The sequence below is a fragment of the Triticum dicoccoides genome, chromosome 2A, assembly GCF_002162155.2.
Source record: "Triticum dicoccoides isolate Atlit2015 ecotype Zavitan chromosome 2A, WEW_v2.0, whole genome shotgun sequence".
NCBI classification, from domain to species: domain Eukaryota; kingdom Viridiplantae; phylum Streptophyta; class Magnoliopsida; order Poales; family Poaceae; genus Triticum; species Triticum dicoccoides.
In genome coordinates this window covers 9,012,052-9,019,126 of record NC_041382.1, presented here as the reverse complement: position 1 = coordinate 9,019,126, position 7,075 = coordinate 9,012,052, and positions in this window count along the sequence as shown.

Genomic DNA, 7,075 nt, shown 5'->3' with positions numbered 1-7,075 from the left:
CATAGATGGCATGATCCAGCATGCCTTCAGCACTGGCAATGGACATGGTAAGAAGCATGACGCCAGTACTCTGGCTAAACATGCTGCCTACGCACGCTTCCTCGAGATTGTCAAAGTCAATGAGCCCTACACCATGCATTGAAGAAGGGAGAGAAGTGATGTGCTGCTGCTGCCCCAGGAGCGCCGTGTCCTGTTATGTTATGTATGTTTGTTTGTTGTTGGAGTCTAAAACTGATGTCCTATGGTGTGTCTGAACCTATGCTGAGCGGTGGTTGATCTGCCGTTTATGTTAAGAGTTTGCTGCTACTCTGGCTTAGTGTTCCTAGTTGTTAATACTATTTTGGTGATGCATGTTTAAGCCTTGTACAATGCTAGATGCTTAGGGTGGTGCTTAGAAAAATAAACAGGGTATTTCTGAAGCACCAGTGCCTATTTCTACAGGAGAGACGCCTAGTTATGCGTCTACCCTGTACAAATAAGCACATGTGCTTAAGAAAAGCCTGGTTTATTTCTATAAGCAACTCCCCTAAGCACCTTGCATTGTACAAGGCCTTAGCAACTCAAGTATCGTACGGTGGTCTATGTTATGGTTGCTGTGTTATTCTGCTGTACGGTGATGCATGCTAGGAACTGTCATAATATGACTATGGTAGTTATAGCTTGGCATGACTATGTTTAGTGTATAACTCAGCATGTTCCTACCATATCTATGAGCAATTACAACTGAACTATGCATTAATTTTTGACAAAATGAAAGCATGCAAATGATTGCCGATTCCACCTATTGCCAAATCAAACTTTGTACTGATGATGCATTAGATATTGCAATAAGTAGAGGATGCTCATGATTGCCAAAAGTACCTATTTCCACTTTCTGATAAGAACTAAACGTGTATCAAATGATGCTAAAAGTAGAGCATGAGCATGAGCATGTATCAATGCATTAGATATTGCAATAAGTAGAGGATGCTCATGATTGCCAAAAGTACCTATTTCCACTTTCTGATAAGAACTAAACGTGTATCAAATGATGCTAGAAGTAGAGCATGAGCATGAGCATGTATCAATTGATGCTACCTATTTGTGTTTGAATGGGCTCAATAAAGCTGGTGCTGGTTTATGCTCTCTGCGTGACCGTGATGGTAACAAAGACACTTGGTTGGCTATGGTCTTGCTGTCAAATTTAAGTTTCAGTTCTTTAAGACTCTTTGTTTTTGCTGCTTGCTCGGGATCGACTAGCTTTCTCGGGCGTCCACGTGCTCTCTTCCTTTTGGGGGAGTTGGCTGCACCGGTATCCTTCTGGGGGTTGGATGTGTCAGGTTCGTTGGAACCATCGGGATTGTTGACTAATTGTACGTCCTCTTCTGAAGCATTAGGTAGAACTGCTTGCTGGGCATCGTACACCTCCTTCTGTATAAGAGAGAGTGCTGCGTTAGTTCTAATCATGAGACTTATGAAATAAATGATATATTCTTCATGTAGCGCTAACCGTTATGGGGAACTTATATGATTCGAGACGAAGCGCATTGCAATTTGAATGCAGTAAGGCTGTACATATTTTCCACCTGAAAATATCTATCCTTGCCTATATTGGATAACCGACACTAACGTCAGCATAGCTTTCAAGCTAAACAAAGTACAAATTTAAATTAGGCATTCAATTACCTGGTTCAAAATGTCGGTCATTTCATCCCCATTCCATGGCAACATGTACTGTAGTGTCCAAACCGCACAGGAAGTCCTGCGATGTTTAGTTAAAGATCAGTAATCTTATTCGTGTACGCACATAATAATTTATGAGGCCATGCGTACCCATCGGTCTGTTGTGGTATGTTCTCATAGCGTTTTTTGGTCCATTTGGCAAAATTGATGTTATTAGCTGGTGATATCAACCCTTTCTTGACAGCTTCGTCAATGCAGAACTGAATCGAGTCCACCTAGGGTACAACGAGTTATACATAGGGTTACGGTACTTTGGGAGCTCATGTTCCATGCGGATCAAAAGAGGCACCAAGAGAACACTTATAAGAGAATCTTCCTTGGTCTTGTCGCAATGATAATTCATGGAGTTCAGAGTCTGAATTTCTTTTTTGTTAAAGTTAAACATCATTAGCATCCAATGGTTTTGGTGTACATTGAGTGGGACATACACCTGCAGTAAAATTTGGGCTGGGTTGAGAACCGAAATTTGTCGTGTACAGTGTGTACGTAAACTATGAAAGTGTGGAAAACGTGTACCTTTCGGCGCCCTACAAATTTTCCTGCTACACGAGCTAACCATGAGGCTGCACGTCCAACAGAAACCACCCCTTCATTTGTAATAGCTTTTCGGTTTCTTGAGGGGATATGATTGAGGTAGTATCATTCTCAATTTGGCTAATGCGAGCATATGCCATAATAACCTGCCAAATTTTCAATCATACGATAATAAGACAGTTGTTGCAGTAATGATGTAGAATAGAGTATAATGGGCTTACATCACCAGAAATGTATTTGTCGTCCAAATTTCGCTTCAGATTTTCTGCTGTGAGGGAAATGTCTCCGATTCTAGCTATTTCAACAGGGTCATATGTTCCGCGGATGTAAACGGCTGTCTCTATGTCCTCATCCGTGAACTTGTAATCATTACCAAAGACAGGCTTCATCGGAGTTAATTGTGGTTCCTCATTGTTTTCCGTCACATGTCTTGCACTTGGTGTACTCGAAGTCCCTGTCGTGAATTGGCTAGCCCTAGGAGTTCCTGTCAGGGATGAATTGCACACATTGACTTGATCCTACAATGAACAAAGGTAGTTCATCATTAGTTTGTTAATTTTAGATATTAACGTGTTGGGCCAATTTTGATCACCTGCACGCCTCCTTTCTGTGACACTGATTGTCGGTTCCTTGTAAATTCGTATTTTATGTCCTGTAACAATGCAAACAATAATGAACATGAAGGAACATATTCATAAAAAATACAAAATGCACAGTATGACATACATGGAGTTCCCTCCTTAAGTCTTTAATTTCGTCCTCGGCCTTCGACAACCTAGGATTAGTGCCAGTTTTAGTCTTCATGTCGATCAAGTCTTCACCTAGAGTCTGGTATTTGACATCAAATTTGTGCTCAATTTCCATTAACTTCCTGCATACCTTCTTTTCATGATCAGCAATGCGTGCATTCATGACTTCAACTACCATTTCAATCTATATAAACAAAATAAAACCCCGTTGATAACAATAGCTAAATGAATGAGGTTCCATGACACCTATTTGTGATATTGCAAAAACAAATAGTCTTTGGAGTACATACTTGCTGGCTACTAAATTGCTGTCCTTGTGATGGTGCTCGATACGAATCATGTTGATGCACATGTTCATCTTTTTTTCTTGGAAAATTAATAGAATTCTCGGACGGTCGTTGAGGAGCACAAATTTCCATGACAGCCTATTTTTTTAAAATATAATGAACCATTAGTACCAAATAAAAAATCGGATATAGAAAGTTCAATTGTAGATAGGTACCAGCCCGTTATGAAGACCTCCTTTCTCGTAAGCATCGCTTCTTAAAGTAGCCATCATTTCGTCCCATCGTGCGATCAATGGAGGGGGTCTAGAAGCATACATTAATCGGCCACTACGCACGTGCTCCCAGTACCAATACTACACAATAAATTAGTTCATCACCATACAGATATGCAACAGAACAATAATTAAAGGACATTAAGTAGTGATCTATCACTAACCTGGAGCAGAATTAGATTTCCTTGTAGATTTACGTGATCTCGATTTCTAAACTTGTGAACGGACTTGAAGAAGTGATTAAGTGTGAAACATCCCCAGTTAAATTTCCGAAGGTTTTCAAGATCTGTAACAAGGTTGAGAAATTTCGAGTCCACATAATGTTGTGCTGTTGGTGCTAGAACAGTACCAATTGCGTACAGAACGAACCGCCTCAGGAAATCGCCGTCTGGGGCTTTGGAAGCTCGGATCGCCGTTTCAAGGTCAGAAATCAAAATTTGCCCATTGTTTGCATAGGCGGTAAACAATTCTGTGTCGGTTTGCATTTCCAGATGTGGCTTTATATCCTCCCCTTCTATCGGAATGCCAAATATACCTTGCACGTCCTCTTTTGTTATAGGAATTGGTGTTTTACCGATGGTAATGGATTGCGTGTCCATATCTATTCTCCATTATTAAGGTTCATATCTGAAACTGACATTGCTGCCTCGTATGCAATGATAAAATCAGGCTCAATTAATCTGAACAAAATTAGAAAATGTATAACAAAATTAGCAGAGAATTAATTTTAACAAAATTAACTGGGACATTTAACATATGATCCACTTATGGGTTTAAGCACAGAACCTATTTGGGTGCAAAACCTATGAGGGTTCAACAACTAAAGCATCGGCGGACAACGATTATAAAGAGTTACGATCAGCTAATACCTTATCTCGGAGATGGTGCCACCGAGTAGCTGGCGGCGGTTAGTGCGTCGGAAACTATAAGTGTCGGTATAGCGCGGTCGACGGCGCAAAGGAAAAACGGCGCGTTCACACGAGGAGGAGGCGGCGAGAAGAACACTGACGTCCGAGCCCTCAGATCACGTTGGCGGTGGGCGGCGAGTGCTGGCCGCCGACTCCTGTATTCCGTGGGCGACCGGCGTCTCCGATCTGATCTTGCAGCGGTCGTGGGAGGTGCGGACGGCCCGGGTGGTTAGAATGCGGAGCTGTAATCGCGGGATTTAGGGAGGGGTGGGCCGCGTGAGTTATGTGAGATTTGGATAAATGATATAAAGAAATAAGAAAATCTTGTGAACTCGGTGTGGGGTTTATGGGGTTTAGGGGTTTAGGGGTTTAGGGGTTTAGGGTTATCAGCGGTTAGGGTTATCAGGGTTTAGGGTTGAGTGTTTACATGCAAGCCCAGAATTGCGCGTGTCAGAGAACGTACTTGCATGTATATGTACTAATGATCCCAAACTTTCTTAATGGCATCCCATGACCACATAGAGAATGAATGCATAATGGTTTCCATGTTGGGAAATTTTTTGAATGTTTTTATGATTTAGTGGGGGGGGGGTTAGGGTTACCAGGGTTTAGGGTTTAAGGGTTTTAGGGTTGACGAAGCTATGTTTGTCTTACGATGGACGTAGCACACACACCGGACATTGGTGGAGCGTTGGTCTACAATGGATTCCCTCCGGTAGCATCGATCCGATCCGTTGAATGGCTCGGCCGACAAACTTCGTGCCACATAGAGCATGCATCCATCCACTGGACCGGATCAATGTTGGGTTGGTTTGATACAGGTGAGAAACCCAGCTAGTGCTTTCGGGGTGTTGACATGCTAGGCCGGAAATGCGCGTGTCAGAGATCGTACTTGCGTGTATAATCTGAAAAATCTTTCATGGCATCCCATGACCACATAGAGAATGCTTGCATAATGGTTTCCATGTGGGGCAAAAATTTGAATGTTTTTATGGTTTAGTGGGGAGGGGTGGGGGTTAGGGTTATCAGGGTTTAGGGTTTAAAGGTTTTAGGGTTGACGGAACTATGTTTGTCTTACGGTGGACATATCACAGACACCGGACATTGATGGAGCGTTGGTCTACAATGAATTCCCTCCGATACCATCGATCCGGTCCGTTGACTGGCTCGGCCGACAAACTTCGTGCCACATGGAGCATGCATCCATCCACTGGACCGGATCGATGTTTGGTTGGTTTCATACAGGTGAGGAACCCAGCTAGTGCTTTCGGGGTGTTGACATGCTAGGCCGGAAATGCGCGTGTCAGAGATCGTACTTGCGTGTATAATCCGAAAAATCTTTCATGGCATCCCATGACCACATAGAGAATGCTTGCATAATGGTTTCCATGTGGGGCAAAAAATTGAATGTTTTTACGGTTTACTGGGAGGGGGTGGGGGTTTATGGTTATCAGGGTTTAGGGTTTAAGGGTTTTAGGGTTGACGGAATTATGTTTGTCTTACGGTGGACGTAGCACATACACCGGAGATTGATGGAGCGTTGGTCTACAATGGAGTCCCTCCTGTAGCATCGATCTGGTCCGTCGACTGGCTCGGCCGACATACTTCGTGCCACATAGAGCATGCATGCATCCACTGAACCAGATCAATGTTGGGTTGGTTTACATGTACATGTACAGGGACCCGAAATGCGCGTGTCAGAGATCGTACTTGCGTGTACATGTACCATTCGTTCCATCCAGTGGCTGGGCCGACAACCTTCGTGCCGCATTGTTCACATTGTCCAGTTAACACTTTGTATAAATTTTTTTGGTAAAAAATGAACGAAATAATGCAACTAATCTGAACGTAACGTTTGGCATGTATCAAACCAAGTTGCCACTATTCCTCAAAAAAAAGAACCCAGTTAGACACTAATTGCGCCAAACATATCTCGTAATTACGAACGAAAATGGGTAGACAATTACATCTGGAAATTCTTGGACTGAATTTATTGCTCTTCCTTTTTTAGAGAACAATAAGTTAGAATGGTGGGCGGCGGGTTGGCACGGGCACGGCGATGGCTCAGGCTTGTGTGATATGTGGTTCGACCCGCGGTCAGTGCACATGTTTTCGAAGCCCCGAAAAGATCACGCTCGTTAAAAAAAACTTGCATCGAAGCGCATTACTTCAAAATAACTAATTAACCCTACAATCACGGATATATACCTTCCCATTCTACCGCATATCTACCCTATCCTAACCACCCCCATCTACCTTGTTTCTCCTCACATAGCCCATCGTCGGGATCGCGCCATCGCTTCTCAAGCGACCACGCCGACGCCGGATTAAAAAAGTCTCCTCCACGGCTTCTCTCATCTTCGATTGCAGTGCTCATTATTTTTTTCCATTGATTCGACCAACAAGTAATTTCCGAAGAGATTAGAAAATCCAGCTTTTGCCATAGTTGAGTAGCTCTGGTGTGATTCGAGTACAGGATGTCATGCAAGAGCTTTTTTATTGATAGTTTGTACTAGTTGATCGTACGAACTGATTATGAATATTTTTTCATGGTCATATTGTTTCGAATTAGTTGGATGAGGGTGTGGATACAGTTTTCATAC